At 39.0% G+C, this 23,679-nt stretch overlaps 1 protein-coding gene across 26 annotated transcripts in view; it reads left to right on the forward strand.

Moving 5' to 3' along the window:
• GPR63 (G protein-coupled receptor 63) overlaps positions 1-23,679 on the forward strand; it is a 159,160-nt gene that overhangs the window by 117,437 nt on the left and 18,044 nt on the right. For all 26 annotated transcript variants that reach the window (XR_004321745.1, XR_004321754.1, XR_004321757.1 and 23 more), the window contains one exon: positions 17,100-17,202. The gene's annotated coding sequence lies outside the window, so the exon portion shown is untranslated. The remainder of the gene's footprint in view (positions 1-17,099; positions 17,203-23,679) is intronic.

The raw sequence follows: 23,679 nt of genomic DNA on the forward strand, positions 1-23,679 counted from the left end.
TTTAATGCATTTTGAGTTTGATTTATGTTTATTTTTATGTTTTGTGTGACAAAAGTTCAAATTTCATTCTTTTACACATGGCCGTCCAGTTTTTCCAGCATCGCTTACTGAAGAGACTGTCTTTTCTCCATTGTATATCACCTCCTTTGTTGTAGATTAATTGAGCATACATGTGTGGGTTTATTTCTGGGCTCCCTATTCTACTCCATTGAACTACATGTCTGTTTTTGGCTAGTCCGATGCTGTTTTAATTATTGTATCTTTGCAATATAGTCTGAAGTCTGGGAGGGTGGTGCCTCCGGTTTTGTTCTTTTTTTCTCAAGATTGCTTTGGCAATTTGGAGTCTTTTCTGGTTCTATATAAATTTTAGGATTATTTGTCCTAGTACTGTGAAAAATGTCATGGGTTAGTTTTGATAGGTATTGCATAAATCTGTAGATTGTTTTGGGTAGTATGGCTATCTTAGCAATATTAATTCTTCCAGTCCAAGAGCAAGGATACCTTTCTATTCATCTGCATCATCTTCAGTTTCCTCCATCAGTGTTTTAGTTTTCAGAGTATAGGCCTTTCACCTACTTGGTTAAGTTTTTTATTCCTAGGTATTTTTATTCTTTTTAATACAATTTTAAACAAGATTATTTTTTGCTTTCTCTTTCTGTTTCATTATTAGTGTGTAGACAAACAACAGATTTCTGTGTATTGATCTTGGATCCTGCAACTTTCCTGAATTTATTTATTAGTTCTCATTTTTTTTGGTGGAAGCTTTATGGTTTTCTATATACGGTATCATGTCATCTGCAAATGTTGACAGTTTTACTTCCTCCCTTTCAATTGGATGCCTTTTGTTTCTTTCTTTTTTTTTTTCTTCTGATTGCTGTGGGTAGGACTTCCAATACTATGTTAAATAGAAGTGGCAAAGGTGAATTTAGAGGAGAGGCTTTCAGCTTTTCACCATTGAGTATGGTGTCCACTGTGGGTTTGCCGTAAGTGACCTTTATTATGTTGAGATATGGTCCCTCTATACCAACTCTGATGAGAGTTTTTATCATGATTGGATGTTGAATTTTGTCAAATGCTTTTTCTGCAACTATTGAGATGATCATGTGTGATTTTTAGCCATCCTTTTGTTAACGTGGTGTATCTCATTGATTGATTTGCAAATATTGAACCATCCTTGTGTCCCTGGAATAAAGCCCACTTGAACAAAGTTAATATTTACTTTTCTTATTTTTTTCTTTCTTATTTTTCATTATTTTGTCTTTTTGCTCTACTTTGGGGTATTTACTCAAAATATCTTGTAAGGTTTCAACAGTAGTTTAAAAAATTCTGCTAGAATATTTTTAAATTTGAAGTTTTTTCCTTTTCATTTTAAATGTCCTCCTGTTCTTGTTTCATGAATGCAGCATTTTGTCTTATGTCTCTGAGATTATCCATAATGGTTGCCTAGATTGTGTTTCCTCATAGTTGTTCTTGACAGGTTGTTTGTTTTGATCTCTTCTATCCTTGTTTGAGACTTTGCTTAGATATTTAGTAGTCCTTAATTGTCTACTCATGATTTACAGTGAAGGAATAAAAGATGATTAGGGATTTTAAATGCATGAATGCCATTTTCATATTTGAATTTCAAATTTGACCCTGAGTGAGTCTGTTGTCAGGGAACTCTCTAAGGTGTTTCCTTTGAGAAAGTCAGCTTCCTACAATGAGTGCCCAGCTGCTGGGATCTTTGGGGGCTGAGTGTAATCAGAGAAAATGTGGGGTCTGCAGTCAACTTTCAGTGGGTTCAAAGAAGTTACTTCATCTGCCTATAGTTGGCGCTCTTCACTCTGCCTCATGTCTGCAGCCTCCTTTACTTTAAACATTTACTGTAGTTTTAATGAAGTTTGGAGAAGTGAAATAAGATATAAGTGTTCAATCAGCTGTCCTAACAGGGAACATAGGGGAAGGTTTTCAGGCCATCTCTATCACAAGAAGGCCTACTTTAAAACTGCATTTAACTGACATTTAAAGAAGATAGAGGTATTTGGCATAACATTCTAGTTTTATAGATTAGGTAACTGAGGTAAAGAAACTTTATCATTTGCTGGGTTGAGAGTAACCCAGGCTCGGGAAGAGAATTCTAGCATATTTGTTTTATCTTTTTGAATGACAAATAGGGATGTCGCCAAGAGGAAGTATGAAATACCAAAATAAAATGAGGTATAAAGGATATAAATTTCAGGTATGTTATGTTCAAGGTTTTTACCATGACCTTCATCTTTTATAGTCAAGAAAATTCCTGCTCATTTGAGGCCTTTAAACCCTGATTGATATAAAATAATTTTATTAAAATCCTGTATCTAAGAGTAAATTTAAATATAATATAGCAGTGGAACACCTTGTGCAGTTTTTTTTCCATACACATTTACACTGGTTTTAAAATTATTTTGCTTTGTAGGTCCATGCCATTGAGCTGTTTTTGTGTGAAGTTTTCTGGGTTTATAAGCAGGAAAAAAAGTGTGGCAATAAAAAGGAGTGTGGGGAAAACTGGCAACATACAGCCTTTGTGGGTGGTCGTATTTTTAAAACAGATGGAAAACTAAATATTTAAAGCCATGTTTTCTAGTGACAAATAAACATTTGAGTAAGACAATTACATTTTGAAAATTATGATGAAAACCTTTTTTGTCTAAGGACTTGAATTGCTCTTAAGCTGAATATGATTTTTGAAAACCTTCTAAAAATGTTGTACAGTACAGGACATTTTGTCATTTTGATATTTCAATTATAGCTTTCCTGGGAGACAGAGTTCTTTGTGCTTTTCTAAATATACAAACATCTTGCTGACATACACAATCAGGTTCGGGGCTCTGGACATCAACACCACTGAATAAATATTGCCCAATTGACAGAGAAAATGGGGGATGCGATGTAGAGATATTTGAAAAGAATTTTTTTAATAGCAAGCTTTTGAGAAAATTAATATAGAGAGTTCTTAAGTAAAAGTAGAAATTAGGCCTTAGTTATATAAAGATTTTTTGTTTTTGTTTTGCTGTTTTTCCATGTTAATTGCATCATGTCTATAGGAATACTTTCACCAAACATATTTAGGGAGTTTTTCATCTCAATGCTAAGATTACTCTGAGTCTGCTGTCACAGCTAAATAAATATAGTAAGAAGACATTTATTCACAATATGCCTGTGCAAACGACTGCCAGCAGTCTCAGTGACCAAGAATGCATGTGTTTAGAATTGTCTCAAACAAGGAAATGAGTTCTCTCTGTGTAGTTGTTAGCTGTAGCCAAGTTCACTTAAAACCTTTTAGTGTTACCAGTTTGCAGGCAGAAAGTGCTATCTTCTGTTTCATCTAGCATTCATTTGAAAAATGTCTGATTTATATGGCATAACAAATGATAGCCCCATGAAGACGCTCTGGATGTACATTAAAGGATTTCAGGAGAGCTGGCACCGAGCCAGTCAGCTGGCTGACTCATGCTTATACCTGTGGGGGGACATTCAGAACAGTCACTGCTCTTCAGCAGGATGCGGGCTTTCATTCTCTACGTTCTAATCATTCCTTTGGTCTTTCCAACACCTAACTTGATTTTCCCAGCGTGTGATTTCTTCGAAAAGGATTATCTAACTGTAATAATAGTTCCTCTACTTTGTTCCAACCCGGGCTCTGTAGACAGCACATGTGTCCAGAGAGATGTTAATAGTTATTCTTGGGGAGTAAAGAGTTTTAGCTGGAATCAGCTGGGGCATACCACTGGCTGAGTCCCGGCTTGGAGGGTCTCGGTATCCGGGCCTCTTTGCCACTCGAGCCCCTGCTGGGGCAGCCAGCTTCATAGGCTTCACCCAACAGAGGCATCCGGTCTCTCTCCAGATGCTCCCACATGCAGTCTGGCAAGTCCACGGGGTTAACCCCTTACAGGGCCAACAGGCAATAGGACCCAGTGGGTAAAGGCTCCCTTCTCCACCTCTCAGCTGCTGAGGGCATTCTGTGGCTTCCCTTCCAGAGAGATCTAGCCCAGTTTCCCACTGCTTACTGAAGTCTCCTGAGAGCTCCTGCATGAAAAATAAATAAATAAACAAATAAGCACACACACAAAACAAAGTCAAAGACTTGATCTGCATGATTTCCCAATTTATAGCTGAGGAATAAAAAAAAATTTTTTTGACTTCTCTTGTTACTGAACACAGGACAGCTTCAAAACCGGGGCCAGGGTTGGCTTCATGGGTATATCCTATGTGGTAACATCGGGCCCTGCTCTTAGAAGGGCCTTGAGTTTGGTTTAAATCTCTGCTGCCAACTTTTTGAAGTTCCTCATAATTTATGAAAAAAGGACTTCACATTTTTTATTTTATTTTACTTTGCACTAGGGCTTGCAAATTACATAGCTGGTCCCTGGCTGAGCTAAGTTGAAAGAGATTCAGACCATGGACTGTGCTCAGGAAACCTTTTGCAATCCTGTCATCCTTGTAGTTGAAAGATCCCCGCATGAAAGCCTGGATCTGCAATCCTTTCTTTGCTGCTTTGTATCTTATGCAGGTGGGTTAGTGAGTGAGCCTGCCTGGGCTTCAGTTTGGCTGCTAATGACTGGTGGAGAAGACCGCGGCTCTCAGCCCCGACAGCCCATTAAACCATCTGAGGAGCTTTGAGAAATATCAAGCCGGGATGGGGCTTTCAAGCAGCAGTATTTTAAAGCTTGCTCCGGTGGTTTGGATACTCAGCCAGGGTTGAGAACCCAGGGTAGAATGATGCCCAAGCTCTGGTTCTGTGTGTATGATGTTACTTGCAGGCTCAGGCTAGACAAGCTTTCATAGTTCTCATTTTATAACAGAGTAAATTATCAAGAGATCATTGAAAGCTGTTCGAGGGACTGTAGGGTTTAGGGAGACAAGTTTAAATTTTCATAGGGTCTTATTGTTAGACAGTATATTGGAAGTTTGTAGCCCATTCTTACACCTGATATGAACAGTATTTATAATACTTCAGCTGTACACACAGATGCAATAAAAAGAGTTGTAGGAAAGAGAAGCAAAGTTCAGAAGAAAGGGGAAATCCAGTTGGCTTTAGTGTGAAAACCGACTCCAACATGTTATGAAAACAAACAAACAAGCAAGGAAGGAAGTGAAGAAACAAAACCACGTGTTGGATCACCCTTCGTTTCAAGGACAAAAACATAGCTCCAGATAGAAGCATCACCAGGACCATCTGGAGGTTTGCAGAACTTTGGGGGAATAGAATGCTCTTATCTTGGGGAGAGGATAACTGAACCAAAGAGAAGGCTGAAGGAAAAAGGAAAACAATCATGGGAAAAGATGAATTAATTAGCTGCCTTCATCCAGAATGTGCCAAAGCTCTCATTGATACACAAAGTAAATTCATGAATAGTATTTGATGGATAGAAAACATACATCTGAATTCTTTCCCAGATTTTTCTCTGATAATATAGAGGAAAATCATTAATAATTTTCTGTCTGATGGAAGCTGGAGTCATTTTAGAACCTAACTTTTACATTATTAACACATGCTTCATTGTGTTTTCCCCCATACCAATTATTTTTCTGGGAAGTTATTTGTTTGCCATTTTTCTAATAAAATATGTTGCTGTTTTCTCCCCCTGGGACCTCTGGACCCTTGATGAGAAGAAAAGTACTTTTATTTTTCATCACCCACAAATGTTTATCTACTTCAGTTCAGAGTGCATCAGTGAGAGGTCCATAAACGTAAATCTCTGTTTTAGTTTCTTTTAAAAAACAACTGTGTAAGACCAAACTCCATGCCTGCCTTCCCCTGCTGGTCTCTGCACTGACTGTGGTTCTGCAGGGTGTGTGTGTCACTGTGCAGAAGACCCTTACTCAGAGCACTGCATGTACTCGTCAGCTGTCAAGGACACCTGAGATACTTGTTCTGTTTTCTCAGTCCTTTTCAACTTCGGAAATTTTAGTCCTCTTAAAGCATCATCAGGTCCACGAATTAGATGATATCAGCGGCAAATCTTGTGTCCTTTTTCTGTCTGCTAGGTTGGTAACAAGGTCCTCCTCTGTGCTTCCTCTGTGATTCTGTCTCTGGAGAACGTGTCAAGCGTTGGATGAGTCCACACACCCTCAGATATACTTTCAATTCAAAACCTAATTTTTGTTTGTTGCTGTGAAGGCTCAGGTGGGCTTTATTCAGTTTTGGAAAAAGAAATGAAACTAACAGTCCTAGCTGTCCTGTGGATCAGGAGGATAGGCTTTTATTCAGAAGTTAACGAAATGAAAAAAGAACAGGTCACAGCTTCAATTTTCATTTTTGTAGAATCCCAACACGGGAACTTCATTGATATTCTGGTTATTCAGATATTCAGAGCATATGTCAATGGAATGACATGCTGAAGTGATTACACTGTGGGGAGAGAAAATTATTCTGAAGGAATCGAGGAATGTTTTCTGATTCTTCACTCCATGACTTAGCTAGATTTCATGTCATATACTTAGGGAAACCAACAATAAAAGGGTAGCGTATTACCACCTAAGATTAATGTGCTATATCTTGCTCTAGCGTATGTGTTATGCCCATAATTTTATAAATATTTATAGTATTCATATGTATTTCATAGATGGAGAAACTGGGGTTCAGAAAGCTTAAATATCTTGCCTGTAGTTGCTTCATCTAGAGCTCATAAGTCTTTTTATGTAAGTATTTGCGAGGTTGATCACTCTGCTTTTCAGATAGTTTTATGGTCTGAGCCATTTTATTCTATATGTATTATATATATATTTATATTTTATTTTGTATATATAATTCCAGAGATACTTTTTCTCTTTTATATCTATTATATTAGAAAAGTATAATCTGCCTACCTTACTGAGTATATTTTTATGGTGAAATGCTTAACTGAAACAGTGTAATTATTAGTGACTTTTATAGTGACCAGTAAAGTAACTCAAGTATAAACTTCAATTCTTTGAGTATGTTGAAGTGGGCTTTATATATGTGTGGTGTATAATTTACCTTCTCATTAGTTCCCTTTGGCATTGATAGAGTGTTTTTATAGCATAGACCTTGATTTGTATTCCCAAATTGACATATTTCCCATCTTAAAACTTAGCAATTCTTGATACAACAAAAGTGTTCTTTCTTATATTTCACAGTTTCAGTAGAACAATAAGAATTTCTTCCAGCCTTGGAATTTTATAGTAAGGCCTAAGAAGACTATCTTCTGAAATCACAATAACTTTGGTGTGTTTTAAATGGAGAATTATGTAACATGCAGAAGACAGTGATTGAGAGTGAATTTTACGCATATAAAAAGGATATACTTTAGGAGGGTGGCCGTGTATCAGCTTGGTTATCTAGGGATAAACATGAAATGAATAATGAGTGATATTTACATAGGGATAATGAAAATAAATATCTGGTCTTTCTATATATATACACACACATATATAAATATACATGTATTTACCATCTATGGTTTATTTCTGTTTTTGGCATAGGAATAGACTAAGAAGACAATATTTTACCAGGAAGTCCTGGTTGGGATAATCTCTGGATTCTAATCCACATCTGACCTCTCACCCACACCTGTCAAATGTTAGCAGTTACCTTGCATTTGTCAGAACCTGGGACCCCATTTGGGGCTCCATTTTCCTCGATCTCTTTAATTTTTTGTTTTCCACTCCTCTCCTCCCTGGGAAAGGTTCTCTTTCTCTTGGACGTGGGGTCTCTGAGAGCTTGGTTCTCCTCCTGTCTCCATCTCTGCTTTTTCAGCCGAGGCTCTTTCCTCTCTCTTTCCTGCTCCTGCTCAGCTCTTTATTTTTTCTTTTTTACAGCCCTTTGGCTCTCATCCATGCACTTGTCTTCACCTTTCTCTGCTGCCTCCCTAAACAAATAAGGCTTTTGAAATGGCTTCTGATGGATTGTCCTCTCTCAAATATTTCTTTTTCATTCCCTGTGATCCAGTCTTACAAAGGCTAAGTCAGAGACCAAGGATTATTGCTCCAAGGAAGGAAGGAAGAGATACTGTCTACAAGCAAGAAGTCATTACTCACCTTTGAATTTCAAATCTGACATTTTTAAAGCTATAGAGAGGCAATAGGTTTAAAAGCTAAGGGGCTGTTTTTAAACACTCAGATAAATTTGGAGGATTCAGGGCTTTCAAAGGTATAGCCTGAGGGAGCCTGTGTGACTCTCAGGGAAGTCCATATTGAATGTTACCCTGCTCACCAAGATATGGGAATGGTTAGGTAACAAAGAGGAAGGCAGGTGTCCCAGGCAGTTGGGCTTGATAACAACTTCCCTGGATGGAGCACACATCGGAATGATGCAGAGAAAGCAACTGAGAATTCCAAAGTCCCTAAGAGGCAGTGGACATGGAGGTGCTGAGAGGAATGCAAGAGGCCTTTGATAAAGATGAGGTAGTTGCAACCACCTGGCAGCTGAAAGCTGTGAATAAAGGTAACATCACGATTCATCTTCAACATGTGAATTTACTTCCATCCCTATCTTAGAAGCATCAATGCATGCAGAGGACATTCCTGATTATTTAGTACGGCTGTCAAGTTTCCTGATACCTTATTAGTAAGGTTACACATTTCCACAGGTAGAATGGCTTAAGACAGCACACATTTAATCTCTTCCAGTTCTGAAGGTCAAAAGTCTCAAATCAAGGGGTTGGCAGAGCTGTGTTCCTTTCAGGGAGAATATTCCCTTGTCTTTGCAGATTCTAGAGGTCACCTGCATTCCCTGGCTCATGGCCCCTTCCTCGAATCATTACAACTTCTTGCTTTTATTATTAGCATCTCTTTCCACTCACTCTGATCTCCTTATGTCCCTTTTTAAGGACCCTTATGATTACACTGTCCCCTTTTGGGTAATCCAGGATAATCTCCTCCCCTCAAAATCCTTAATCACTTCTGCAAAGTCCCTTTGCTACATAAAGTAACATTCATGGATTTCAGGGATTGGGCATGGATGTCTTTGGGGGCCCTTACTTTGTCTGTCACACCCACTAACCGTTCTAGGCTGTCTCCCACTGTATCCACCTCTGCTGTAGCCAGAATCTTCCAGTTGCTGCCCCATGAATGCACCCTGTGCTTTTTCATATCAACACCTTTGCTCTTGACTTTTCCCACACTTGGAAAGCTGTTACTTATGGACACCAGTGGCTGAAATTCTGCTCACTCTTTCATTCTCAGCTTTCTTTCCTCACTACTCCAGCCCACAATGCTTTTCTTCTTTTCAACCTTTTCTAATCACTATTTTACATATATCATGTGAGAAAGATGATATTTACTATATTGTATTTTGCATTGTTATTATAAGTATCATGAAAAAATTTTAATCAGGGTCTACTATGGGTAAAACATCACTTTTAAATATTAAGGGGAGTACAGACATGTAAAGGTGATTCGTGACCTAACAGAATTTACAGTCTGGTAAGAAGTGAAAAAAAAAATTATTATTAGGTCAATGTGATCTGTTGGGAAAAAATATAGATTTTTTTTCATCATAACACCCTGTATTGAATTAAAGCTCTAACTTGGGGGCAAATTACTTATCTCCACTGAAATTCAAGTCTTTTCATCTATGAAATAGAGATTTTTCACTATATGATTCAAAGTGCAAAGAAGTGATAGTTTGCAAAGTCTGGTTCATAATGTAAACTCAGTAAAGTTTCCTACATGATTTTTAACATTAAAGAAAAAGTCGGTGGGTGTTCAGAGGACAGAGCAAACATCAAGTGGAGCAAGTGGGATTTGGGTTAGGCTTTGAAATCTGGACATAATTTACTTCTTGGAGATATAAAACAGGATCCTGGACATGGGAACTTGGTTCCAAATGATATACACAGGCAGCTGGTGGGGGGGCGGAGGGTGGGAAGCACAGTGCACTCCTACAAGGAAGGCTTAAGCACAGGCTGAAGAATTTGAAGGATGGGCTAAGGGTTCAACCTGTTGTCAAAAGAGGGTGATTTGTTCATGGTCCTTTGCTTAGGGCTTCATCAGTTCTTACTTGTGATATTAAAAGCTCTGTAACAATAGGAACTGCATCTGTTTTGCTCATTGCTGTATCCCTAGCATCAGGACAGGGCACATATTAAGCACTCAGGAAATGTCTGCTGAATAAATAAATGGAGAATCACAAGGAGATAAACATTACGTATAATTATTATTATTTTTTCCTTTGATGCAGAACAAAATGATCTGAAGACATAGACATCTTGTACACCTTTTCCAAGTTTTAACTCTTCTTGAAAATTGATAGTGAGGACTATAAATATGAGTAGATAAGTTATCTGCTGTGTTGGAAGCTGGGAATACCGACAAACATTTGAGTGCTTTTAAAAATACAATAAACAAAAGAATGTTGCCTTTAAAGTCTCAAAATCATTTCTATGAAAAACTATTAGTTATTAATCTTATTTCTCTGATTCTGAAACTTTGATTTGATAATTTATGGTGATAGTTTTGTATGTAGACTCAGGAGGATGGGTTTCATAAATAATTGAAAAGAATAAACAGATTCAATTTGCTGATACTTTATGGCTTTTAAACAAATGTATATTTTTGCATAATTTATACACCAAGTTTCTCTCTTCCCTGGAAGTTATAATAACTGTATGATGCATAAAATGCTTATCCCTTTGAAGCCTGATTGCTGGAGTTGGTGAGGGAGAAAAATACACACACACACACCATGGACATGAGAGAAAAATCTGTTGAATATCAGAGTCTAAACTGGTTTCTAACATCCAAACTTTTGTTTGAGAACTTTGGGTCTTACAATCTGCTAATAAACTTAAGCCTCTTTTCTGCTTTTAAACTATACTTTCTAAGGTGCATAAGGAAGCGAGTTTAATCATTAATAGGTAGGTAACCATGGCAACACCATAGTTACACTGCTATAATCAGCATCATTTTCTATCTGAGCTAAGAATAGCATAACATGTTGAGAGTTTTGCTTTAAATATGATTTCTAAGACTGGAGGTTGGTAGATGAGAAGGTTTAAATGCCACATTATAATTGTTCAGACCAATATTTCCATTTTTTCAAAGATAATGGGAACACGGTATTGAGATGTCAGTGAGATCTACATCAAAAGTTAGTTGGTGTATTTCTACCACCTTGGGCTACATCTTAAAAGAATGTGTAAGATTTTTAATTAATAATATTTTTTCTACTCAGGATTAGGGAAGTAGCCACTCAGAAAGTGAAAAAGAAATGAAAAAGCTCACAAACTTGGGGCAATATGGAAGCCTATTTTTTTATGTACATGGCAGAGTCTGCATCAAGGTGGTTACCATGAGACTAGTTCTTGCCAGTGGAACATGCAAAGTTCTAAGTGTCAACATCCAAGCTTAGATGACCAGACCAGGTGTCCCTTTCTTTTATCACTTGTCAGCTGTCCAGATGCAGAGGATCTAACAAAGGAAAGAAGGTGGAGTCACTAGATAGGAGGGTCTGTGGTCCTGGAATCATTACATAAAGCAGAGCCCACTGCCCACCCTCACTGCACCGTTACAGGGATTATCCTGAAACAAGGGATGGAAGACTGAAAGTCAAGGCAATCCTGTCTTCTTCTGATGGCTCAGACTCATGAAGTGATGTTGGCATGTGCATCAAAATATGTTCACAGGAATTCATCACTTTTTTCTTCATCCAGTGAACCATGGCAGAGGCTGTGGCTAGTCTGACCCACCCTGTCTCTTTGCTATGTTTCTGAGGTGCCTGTTCCCAACCAACAAAGGCCACACCACATGCCCTGCCTTGAATGCATGATGTAGAGCTGAGCATGGTGGAAGTGAATTGTCAAAACCATTACAAGTGGACAAATCAAGAAGTTTAGCTAAGCTGCTACTTAAAATCCATTAGCACTGCTTTTTTTTTTTTTTTGCTAGTAAATATAAAACCAGTGAACATAGCTTCATTTCTTTTCTTATTTATGACTGTTTGAGTCTCTGTATCTAATTTTGTTTTTTATACAGTGCAGAGATAGTGATAAAATCTTTTATGAAATGTGGATTATTTTATATAACATCCTTTAATAGTATACCTAATCTCCAAGGAGGAAAGCAATTGACAACTTTTAATTTAGTGTGCAAATTTTTTGGCGTTTGGTAGTTGTGAGTAAACCTTAGGAATATTTATTCCCATGTATGAATTTTTTAATTAGCCCAAAGTTCTTTGCTTTACTTTTTAAATATTTCTTCAAGAAATGTAAAATGGGAAAGTCATATAATCATCTGGCTCTTGGACTTAAATCTGAAAAGAAAATATACTTTCAGCTCTCTCTTAAAAAGTCATCTATGAAGGTGTTGCTGAGAATATTTGTAAGAAAGTGACCCAAGGGAAGATGACATAGAGGATGATGTAAAAGTAGCCTTTCTACATAAAGTCCATTCCATGCCCACTACCCCAGTTTTGGGATTTGTGGCTTCCATCTGCTTGGTTCATAGTAAGAAGGATCTACAGCTTCAAATCCAGGCGTCAGTCATGTGTGCATCCTGTCTCTTGCAGAACTGAGAGTGACAGATGATCTTTGATCAAGGCTCTGAGAGGCAGAAAAGGGCAGGGAAAAGGCAGACAGAAAGAAGTGAGAGTGTATGGGTGCTGCCTTCCAACTTTTAGTGGTTTAAATAACATGATCTTTTAACTTAACCTTTGGGTATCATTGCAAGCCCATCATGTCCAGTTTGGGCAAATGTATCCTTAAGAATTAGTTATATAATTTGCTAAGGAATGATTGTTCTTAAGACCCCTGGAAAGTTTCTCATAAGAATAACAACTGCAAAAGGGTTGTAGAGAAAACTTAGCAAAAACAGTATTTTGCTTTCTTTTGTCTTCAGAAAGAAAGAGACAGATCATGACTGTGTGCATGCCTGAGTGTGTGCAGCTTGGGTACGAGGCACATGTAAATAAATAGTGTTTTACTGCCCCAGAGGATTGGGGATTATTTTAGTTGTCTGTGTAAGGAAGCACCTTTCTCCTCCAATTTAGTGGGATAAAACAACCATTTTGTTAACCTTATACTTTCTAAAGGTCAGGAATTCACACAGGGCATTGTCTTCGCTTCCCCAAAGGTTGGGGCCTCAGCTGAGACAACTCAAATGGCTGGGGCTGGGATCATGTATCTGGTTCCTTACCTGCAATGGCTCTAGGGCTGTGTCTGTTGACCTGCGCCCCTACACGTAGCCTCCTCATGGCATCCTCAGGGTAGCTGGACTTCTTATCTGGTAGATTAGGGCTCCCAAGGAAGGTTTCAAGCAAATCAGGTGGAAGTGCCAGGCTTTTTATGATTTATTCTCAAAAGCCACCTTGTGTGTCTTCCTACATAACTCTATTTGTCAAAGAAGCCACAGCCTACCACATTTAAGGAGAGAAGACATAGACCTCACTTCTTGATGGGAGGAGGATGGAAGAATTTACGGCCTTGTTTTAACATTGGCCACAGAAGGAATAGATGCAAATGAAACTTAAAATCCAACAGATTATTTATCTAGGTCTCTCAGTATTCTGAAGACCAGGTGTTTGGATATTAACTTTTCTCCTTTGGTCCACTCCCATCTTCCATTCCCCTACGTTTTGGCTTCCTGAGAATGCTAATTTAATTTTTTCTGCAATTTTCTTTTTGTTTCTGAGCTTTAGCAAATATCCAAGAAGTAATGTTAAGCGTTGTTTGCTTTGTATATAACTGGTAACGAGTATCCTTACCAAGACTAGAGAAAGTCTTGCCTAGGGAGTTGGACACTGATACAGTGTTATAAATCCCCTGGAAGGAAAGGAACCACTATTGATCTTACGGTGGGGGAGGGTACACCTCAGTGTGTGATGGGCTCCCCTCCACCAGCTTACCCACAGAGTGGATTGTTTGCTTCCTCAGGGTTTCTTTCATAGGGTTGCTTCTCCTATATGAGAAGAGTAATGCAGACTGAATGGTGGCATCCAGCTGCCTCAGCCTTCAAGGCATGGACTTGATATGCCTTTCCATTTATCCCTGCCTTTGTCTTCTTTTGATTATATACCGCCTGGTTTCTGTCTGGTCTTCTAGAAATATTCCACGAGCCTGATCACTGGATACATCATTCAAAGCCTTCAGATCTGCTCCCTTTGTCTGACTGTCTTGTTCTTACAACTCTCCTTGTGTATGTGACAAGCTGGCCAACTCCTGAATCCTGGTGTTTCTCTGTTCTCTTGTCAGAAACTGTAACTTCTCCCTGCCTGATGCCACAGAGGCTCACCCTACCCACAATTCAGCATGACAGTAAAGAACAGAAGGCTAACCTATGGAGAAAATGTTCCTACATGAGTCCTGGCCAGATGCTAGGACTCATGTGGGAAGATTTTTTTTTTTTAACAAATTGCAATCATCAGTGTTAGTTAGTGTTTTTACATTTTAATTTTAGTGTGTGATAGGACCACACACATAGTCCCATGAGGTAACTACTACCTTTCTAAAGAAAAATGTCCAGTCCTACGCTTTTTATTTGCTTGTGAAACAATCAGGGGGGTTGTTTATTTGTTTGTTTGTTGTTGTTGTTGTTAGTTATCAAATGGTTTAAATCAATTGTACTTGTTATCATAATGGTTTCACATAATTAAATAATATGTAAGTGAATGAAATATGATTGCAAAAAGAGAGCTGTAGCTTCTTGGGAAAACATTAAATGCATTAATTGCTTTATTACATGATTTATTGAGCAAAATTGTTGTAAAATTAAGCGAGGGAGAGATAAGTATAAAAGGTAGTAAAATAATTGTTAAAATGTAGAAGGTCTTGCACTAATTTGTTACCTCATCTGAGATTTATTGTATCCTCAATAAATGATAGCTATTATGTATTGTATTTAAGGATAAATAACCAGGTGGGCAAAGTTACTACATATTCGATTCCTTTTCTTTTGTTGTTGGACTGACACTTGAAAAAAAAAAGTGTCTCTACCTAGCATCTTCTAATTACCTTCTCAGGAGGCTGTGTTGATTCTTCCAAGCTTCGATGGGCATCAACTGTCAGATGGTGATAAATCATATATCTGTTCAAATAATGTGTCATGGATCCAAGTTCTCATAACAAGGAATTTTTGTAACCTAAAATTGAACAACAAAAAGGTTTCACATGATGCAGCCTCATTTCTGTGGGTAAAATGTTCACCTCTAGCAGAGCCGTGTGATTAAATGTGCGTGCCGTGAAGAGAAGTGCACAGAACAGTGAGGTTGTGCCTAACCTTCCTATGTAAAATTTCAGCCCTCACCCCGTCCCTCATCCATGGTTCTCCCTACCCTCTTTCCTGCTCTTGTTTTTCCCCCATAACAATGATCACCTTCTTATATACCGTACAGTGTCCTTATTTATTTTATTGCTTCTCTTCCCCCACAGCCTAGATTGTAAGTTCACAGAAACAGAGATTTTTCATCTGTTTAACTCATAGCTATACTATAGCATTAAGAAATATGTGACTCCATATGGTAAATGCATGCTTATGCCCATGTGCACACACACAAATTTATAAGTGAATTTATGAGTGAGTAATAAATGTGAATTAATTAGTAATTAATAGAATTTTCCTACCACATAATAAAGCTTGCCTTGAAGTTACCCCAGGATTATTAGATTATCTAGATGAAGTTAGAGTATAGACACAGACATAGGCACACAAAATCAGGAAGCAGCCGGTGATAAACGTTTAGGTCCGTTAGGGTAACTTTGAAGGTAATGTCTAGAAACAGATTCTAGAAACAGAAACCCATCTCAAAATGGCTTAAACAATAAGAATGCTTATTGCTTTATGTGACAAGAAGTTCCAGAAGCAGTGCTGCTCCACACCGTCTAATACAGGAGTCCAAAGAAGACATCATGGACCCAGTTTCTCTGAGTCTTTCTGTGCTTCCCCTCTTAAAAGTTTCAGATTTGTTCTCAGGCTTCAAAGTGTCTGCAGCAATCTAGGCATTACCACCAAACACAACAATGTTCAGGAGAACAACAGACTATTTGCTTCTACACATTTCCTTTTAAAAATTCAGAAATATTTCCTGGGAGCCTTTCAGCAAAGTTACCCTCATGTCTTATTGGTCAGAATTGTATCACATGCCTACAGTACTAACCAATCATTGGTGAGGAGAATGGGATCCCCATGTTGGACCAATTAAGAGTCACCCTCTGGCACCCGACCCATCCTGAAACACATGGCCAAGAGAAGGCAGAAACTAGAACAAATAGATTTTGAGGGGGCAGGGATGGAGGGGACAGGAATAGATGCTTGATAAATGTTTGCTATAACACTAAATCACCAAATGCATTTGTATGTGGAGTTAAGGCTAAATATTATAGGATTATCTGAAGTATGTAGTTTAAAACAATGTAATAAAACCAATCTCTTTAATGGTTTTTATATATTTTTTATACTTAACCAACGAATTCTCTTTGTCAGAAGAGACGTTTGTCTGATTTCATAAATTCTTCAATTTTATTTTAGTTTTAAAAATTACCCTATTATTTAAATTCAAGTAAAATTAGATTTCTTACAGAAAATGTTACATATATTAAAAAGTTATGTATATATACATCCATCTGTCTCTATTATTTTCTGTATATTTATGCATAAGTAAATATCTGGAATGAAGCTCATTTAATGTTAATGAGAGTTATTTTTAGTTGTTTGTATTTCATATGTATTTTTTGCTACATTTTTTGTACTTTTTTGGAGAGCTTAAATATTTTGGAATGAGGCTATTTCATTCTTATGAAAATGATCATGACATTGTTCTAAAAGTAAAAAAAAGATAACTAGGTATGTAATATTGTAAAAGTATCTCCATATTGTTAAGTCCAATAAGCAAATTATTTTTAACTGGGTAGTATAACCCCATTTCATGAATGAATGAATAAATAAATAAATAAGGAAAATTGTTATTAGAGAAATAGAAAAATTCTAGACATTTACGTCTAAAACAGATAAAAATGCTTGTCTCTGAGAATGATGCTGGTTACTGAGGACTTGCACTTTTCACAGTTTCTATGTTGTGTGACTGAGTCTTCAATGATTGTATAATACTTTTATAAGTATTAAATATAGTCAGTATAAATGTATGAATAATAATAATCAGTCCTTTTTGTTGGGTTACTGTCCCACAGCTGCTACTTCCTGCTGCCTCTGCAAAGGCCATCCTCAGCCTGTCATTTTCTGCGGCTCCACACAGCCCCTGACGGTAGAACGGCTGTCCCCAAGGTTACGGAGGTGAGTGACAGGTGCCTTCCCGCTTGCGGTAAATACTGATGTTCTTTGCTGCTGCTGAGGCCAGTTCAATGGGAGGCCAATGGTGCGGCTCTGGCCTTTGCACTTAGACTCCCCACTCTGCCCTCCCCGAGTTCTGACGGGTGGTGACCTGGCCAGAGCATATGGTGAGTGCACACTGAGTGGTGGCTCCCTTCCCTTCTAGTGTCTCAGGGCCATCCTGGGCCAGGCCAGCACTGTGCAGGCAGTTGGAATTGCTTTACAGCTGAGCATTTCAGACTCAGATAGGTTGGTTTTTAGGCATCTATTTCCTGAAGTAAGTGTTGGAGTTTGAGCCCAGTCCTCCCCAGCACTGTCAACTTTACTTCTCCTTTTTTGGTCTGAAAGATTAACTTTTCAGCAGAAAATCTTTCTGAATGCTTAATATATTAGATTTGAGAATTACAGAGTGTCAGCTTTAGAAGCACCAGGCACGCATTTCTAACTTCCCACTGAAATAGCAACAGATACGTGCACAAAGACGGAATAAAGCATATACCACCTCTAAGACAGTTTCGGACAAGTTATTGCTAAATTTGGGTGACATTTCGTTAAGGAAAAAAAATGAGGGAACTGCATTGAGAACTACTGGCCCTCGTGAATCAGAGCATTAAAAAACTTGTGGGTGAAAATAGGGATTGCTCCTACCTCAGTAAACATAACAGGCTGCCGTAACAAAATACCAGAAGCTGGGTGGCTTGATACAACAAAAGTGTATTTTTTCATGACTCTGGAGGATAGAAGCCTGCAGTCATGGTGTTGGCAAGGCCATTCTCCCTCTGAAGTTTCTGGGGAGAATTCCACTTTGCCTCTTCCTAGCTTCTGTTGCCTTCCGACCATCCTTGCTGTCCTTGGTTTGTAAATGGATCACTCCAGTCTCTGCTCATGGCCTTCACCTGGCCTTCTTCTGTCTTCACACGGCCTTCTTCCCTGCATGCATATCTCTGCGTGTTCTTCCCTTCTGCTCATAAGGACAGCAGTCATTGACTTTAGGGCCAACACTTATCCATTGTGACCTCATCTTAACTTCTGCGAGAACCCTATTTCTGAATATGTTGACATTCACAGGCATTGGGGGTTAAGACTTAAACTTATCTTTTGGTGGGGGGGGACACAATTCAACCCACTATATTACCTGAGGCCAAGAGGGCTACACCAGATGATTGCACTAGATCCTATGTAGTCAGAGTTCAGTCACAAAGGCAGCGGTGGTGAGACAGCGCTGAAACCTGGGACATAGAATAATAAAGATTTATTTGTGGCTTAAATTGAATGTCATCTATGGGTCTGCAAGGCTTTCCTTCACATATCTTCTTCATCCTTGGATTCAGGATGAGAAAGCAGTTGTGATGTGGGACACTATTACAGGATGAATTGTGTTTCCCCCCCCTCGTAAATTCGTATTTTGAAAACTTAACCCCCAGTGCTTCAGAATGTGACCTTATTTGGAAACAGGGTCATTGCAAATGTAATTAGGTAAGATGAGGCCATTAGAGTGGGCCCTAATCCAATATGACTGTGTCCCTTATAAAAATGGGGAATTTGGACACAGACACACGCAGAGAAAAGACACTATGAAGACACGGGGAGAAGATGGCCACGTACAAACCACCTGGAACAGACATCTCTCTCACACCCTCGGGAGGAACCAACCCCGATGAGATCTTGACTTGGACGTCTAGAGGACTATCAGACAATAAATCCCTGTTGCTTAAGCCCCCAGTTTGTGGCACTTTGTTACAAGACCCCTAGGAATCTAATGCCAGTCTCCTGGCAGAGGGGAAAGTATGTATGAGGAAGCTTGCAGTGACTTTTGAAGCTTCTGCTCAGAACCACTTACATAAATTCCTCTCATGTCACTTTGGTCAAACCTGCCAGTGGGGTGACTTGAGTTGGAATGTGGAGGAATGGGGAACACACGGGTCTGCTGAGTGCTGGGCCACCAGGCACGATGGGGCCTGGGCTGAAAAGTAACACGAAATTTCCCACAGTCTTTTTAGTAGACAAAGCCCTGCTGGAGGAGCAGGCCTGTCAAAAACACAGGCTCAGCCTCCAACAGTTGACACTAAGGTGAGCTGAGTCTTATCTAAACTGTGTCCATCTCGAGTCCGCTCCGCTCTTGGCTAGAGCCCGGTGATCAGCCTCTCACTTTACTTGCCAGTCAGAGGAAAGGCAAGTCTTCTCTGAAGAGTGTAGGGCGGGGATAATATGCACTTCGGTTTCTACTATCCTCTTATACACAAATATCTGGAATAAAAAAAGACAGGGAAAGACACGCCATGAAGCAGGAAAATGTAATTAATCAGGTATTGAGTTTGGTAACAGGCAGAGGTTTTTCCCCTGTTGTGTTTTAGGCAGAAACTTTTAGGCATCTGTGTCAACTCAGCGTCCCTGCAGACTACTGTGTTTGTGATCCATCTCTCTGCTTAGGACATGAGGCCAATATACAGTAGGACAAGGGAAATAATACATATTTAAAGTTTTCGAGAATAATTGTGCTTCTAATCATATACTTTGAAATTATCAGAACCAAAAGAAAATTAAAGCAAACTCTCTAGTATCATCCATACTCATTAATTTATTTATTTGTTCAACACACATATGCCAGGCACTGTGCTAAGTGTTAGAAATCTGGGAATGAACAAGACAGACCCAAAATGTGTCCCAGTGGAGTTTAGACAAGGACAGGCAAAACCATTGACTAAGTAATGAAATTGAAGGCTAAAGGCTGTTAGGGTTAAAAAAAAATACAGGGCTCTATCCCCCAAAATGGGGTTTCTGGATCCCAATGCCTTAAGGAGGGTGGGGTCTGTCTCTCTCTTGTGAGTGGGCATTTCAGGGGCTGTGGCCCCAGCCTCTTCTTATGAAATTTCTTTCCCTTATGAAAACTGATTCTGGGGAAGGATTTGTCCCTCAAACTCGTAATTGTTTCAGCTGGAGAATCCCCTCAGAAGATTTCTGCATAGGAACTTGCTTCAAGAGCCCGCGTGTAGATCCATGCCCGGGTCTGTTCTCCGCAGCTGTAGGACGTCAGAGGCCTTGCTTGACTAGCGTTTTTACCCTTTATTGTTTTCAGCCAAAGTGAGATATGTTTCTATTAACTTGTCTTCCTTTTCTTTTCTGCCCCTGCTGTTTTTTTTTTTAAATAATGTGAGAGAGGTAACTTTTAGATCTATTTATTTTTTAATGTTTTAAAACAAAAGTACTAGGAATTGAACCCAGGACCTTGTGCATGCACTCTACCACTGAGCTATTCCCTCCCCTCGGCTCCTGCTTTTTTAGGAAGTCTCTGTGGTGTCTAACAGTTTATTCTGCTTGTTATGTTAGTATCTTTACTTCTGTCAACAATAAGGATAGTAACAATAGATAACAGTGAAATATTCCATATGCCACTGCCGCTTTAAAGACTCCCCCTACATTAACTCATTTTATCCTCATACCACCTGAGAATAATGCTTCTTTATTATTAGTTTATTGTCATAAACTGTTATTGTTTATTGTTATACTCTCCTCATTATTGATTTATTCTGGACCTCAGAATCTCATGCCTCCTTTAATATCCACATCTGTCTCCTCAGATCGTAACCTTTCTCCCGAGGAGAGTTCTTTCTTCCTCCAGTTTCATGTCTGTCTTCCTTGATTTGTTTTCATTCTTCCACAGCCCTTTGTCTAATACTGAATCAACTTCTTTTCTTTTTTTTCTTTAAATGACTCTCAATTTCTCCTTGATTCCTGAGCAAACTTGATTTCTAGAGGCAGAAAGTTCCAAGCACAGACTTTATAAATCACTGTCTTTGTTTCTGCAGTATTTCTTTGAGCCCAAGAAGGTAGCATTTGTCTCTGACTTAAAGGCCCTGTTTGTTTTTATTTATTAATGAAATATACCAGTATCCTATGAATTTAGCCACAATTTGAGGCTTGCATAATTTTTAAGCCTTTTGAGAACTTAAATGATTAACAATGCAGAGCCAGCTTGAGGCCATCCTGGGGGGAGATTTGTAAGGCCCTGTGGACAAGCCGCGTGTATCCAAGCTAAGCTTCTCCACCACTTCCACGTTTTCATGAGTGAAGTTCAGAATGGCATAACATATTTCAGAATTCAGAGAAGTCTATCTCGTTGCCAACCTAGGCCTCAAATGAACAATTTAAAGCTAAAAATTCACACCCTATTTTTCTGTAGTTCCTGTAGAACGTAGTTATAATTTATGATTTGATCTTGTTAGTAAAACAAAACAAAAAACAAGTAAATAATAACCTAAGCAAAAGCATCAAATAATTTACATGACCCCCCAAATATCTAAGAAGCCTGACGTAGAAGGGCTTTTTCTCTGTAGTCGAATCTGCTCACTGTGGTCCCCAGCGCCCACGTACATGTGCTGAGGTCCCAGCTGCCCCTTTTTGTGGGTCCCGGCATTTGTGCAGGTTTGTGGTTAAGCTACAGCGGCACCCAGCCAGAGGCGTACACCTCTGCTGAGTCTACGACAGCCTGGGAATCAGACCTGTGCTAAGAGCAAGGCACCCTGTGCTTTTGCTGAGGCAGGCTTGAATTTTCCTAATGCCAGTGAGATGTACAAGATAGCTATTTGCCTTTGAACAAAGTTTCCAGAAGTTTCTGTGGCACGTCAGGGAAAAACAAATTTGTGCAGCTTTAATTGCTCCCTTTCCCACCCGCTCCTCCACGCCTCAACTCTTTCACTGTTATTTGTCCCCCGAAGTTCAGCTTCTTATCTTTTTCTGAAGTTTCAAACAGATTTTGGGGTTTGCTGAATCCCAGTGAATGATTCCCTTGCCTTCTCTACCCAAGATTGGACCAGTTCAGAGAGACAAAAAAAGGCAGATAGAGAGCAAAATATTACCTGCATCACTGATAAAGGGTTTCGGGTGGCCTACGTGAGTGGCAACAGTGGCTTTCTAACTTGGAATTAGGCAGACCTCCACACGGGGTCCCAGGCAATGCTGGGAAGCCCCAGGCCTCTCCAATCAAGCTGCTTCTTTAAAACTTACAGCAAAGAGGGCCAGATAAGACAAGTGCTTCCCACGGTTTCTGTTATGAAGGGCCAGGGATGTGGGAGGAAGAGTGAAGCAATACTTGCCCAGTTCCTTATCCCAAACTCACTAATCAGCCATTCTTCATCCCTAGGGGTAGAGGGAGCATGTGTGGAGGGGAGTCGGGTAGAGAAGGGGGTTGAGGGACCAGAAGTGTAGGGGCTCCATCCACATAGATTTGGTTTGGCCTAAATATTTGTGTCCCCAGAAATCCCAAGGCCCAGGATAATGTACTGGGAGGTGGGCTTTGGGGAGGTGACGGGGTCATGACGGTGGAGACCTCATGAATGGGACTAGTGCTCTTACCAGGGGAGCCCATGGAGCTCTCCAGCCCCTTGCACCAAGTAAGGATACAAGGAGAAATCTGTAACTGGCCCGCACCCAACCATGCTCTGCTGGCACCCTCATAATGGACTTCCAGCCCCCAGTCTGTGGTGTTTTATTCCAGCAGCCCTAATGGACTAAGACAGACGGAAACAACAAGGGTGGGAAGGTACCCTCCTCTATGTATATGTCAGTAAAGAAAACACTAACAATGGTGCTCACTGGGCAAAGGAGAACAGAAAAAGAAAATTTTCTATAGGAAATTAGGCAAAATACATAGACAATTAACAGAATAAATTTAAAGTATAAATAAGTAGCTTAAAAATTGTCCAATTCTCTTTGTTGTCAAATAATTGAAATTTAAAATAATGATGAGTTACTTTTTTCCACCAGAGGTTAAAAAAACCAGAATTTCTAGAAAATATTTTAATCAAGATCTTACTGTATTTTGATGAAAAAACTTTGGTTTTTGAAATATAGGCCAAGTAAATAAGGATAATATAGACAAGTATTTAAGCACAAAAATGTTTCTTTTAGTGTAATTTATATTAGCCAAAAAATGGGCTAACATCTCAACATTCCAGTGAGGGAAATTGGTGAATTAACTAGGGCATGGTGGAATATTATGTATCAATTAACACCAATTTTCAATAAAATTTAACAAATTGAAGAAATGCTCATGATTAAAGTTTAAAACAATCAAGAAGCAAATCTATCTATCTATAAAATGATGACAATTTCATTGAATGTCAGAATGTACAGAAAATATACTTGGAAGAAATTTAGAAAAATAAGTCCTAGTTTATTTTTCTCTCTACACTTTTATGTTTCCAATTATATAATCTTAGTGAGTATTCCTTTGATTCCTAGTGCCCCGCCCACACTGTCCTCAGAGCCTCTCTTGAACTAACTCGTTAAGTCCTCACAACAGCTCTATGAGGGATGTACTATTATTATTCTTATCTCGTGGTTGATAAAAAGACTGAAGCAGAGAGAGATTAGTTGACTGTCTGAGTTCAGAGGATAGGATCTGATTAAGGACCATCAGATCCTAGAGTCCATACTTTTAAT

The sequence above is a fragment of the Camelus ferus genome, chromosome 8, assembly GCF_009834535.1.
Source record: "Camelus ferus isolate YT-003-E chromosome 8, BCGSAC_Cfer_1.0, whole genome shotgun sequence".
In the NCBI taxonomy this organism is placed as follows: domain Eukaryota; kingdom Metazoa; phylum Chordata; class Mammalia; order Artiodactyla; family Camelidae; genus Camelus; species Camelus ferus.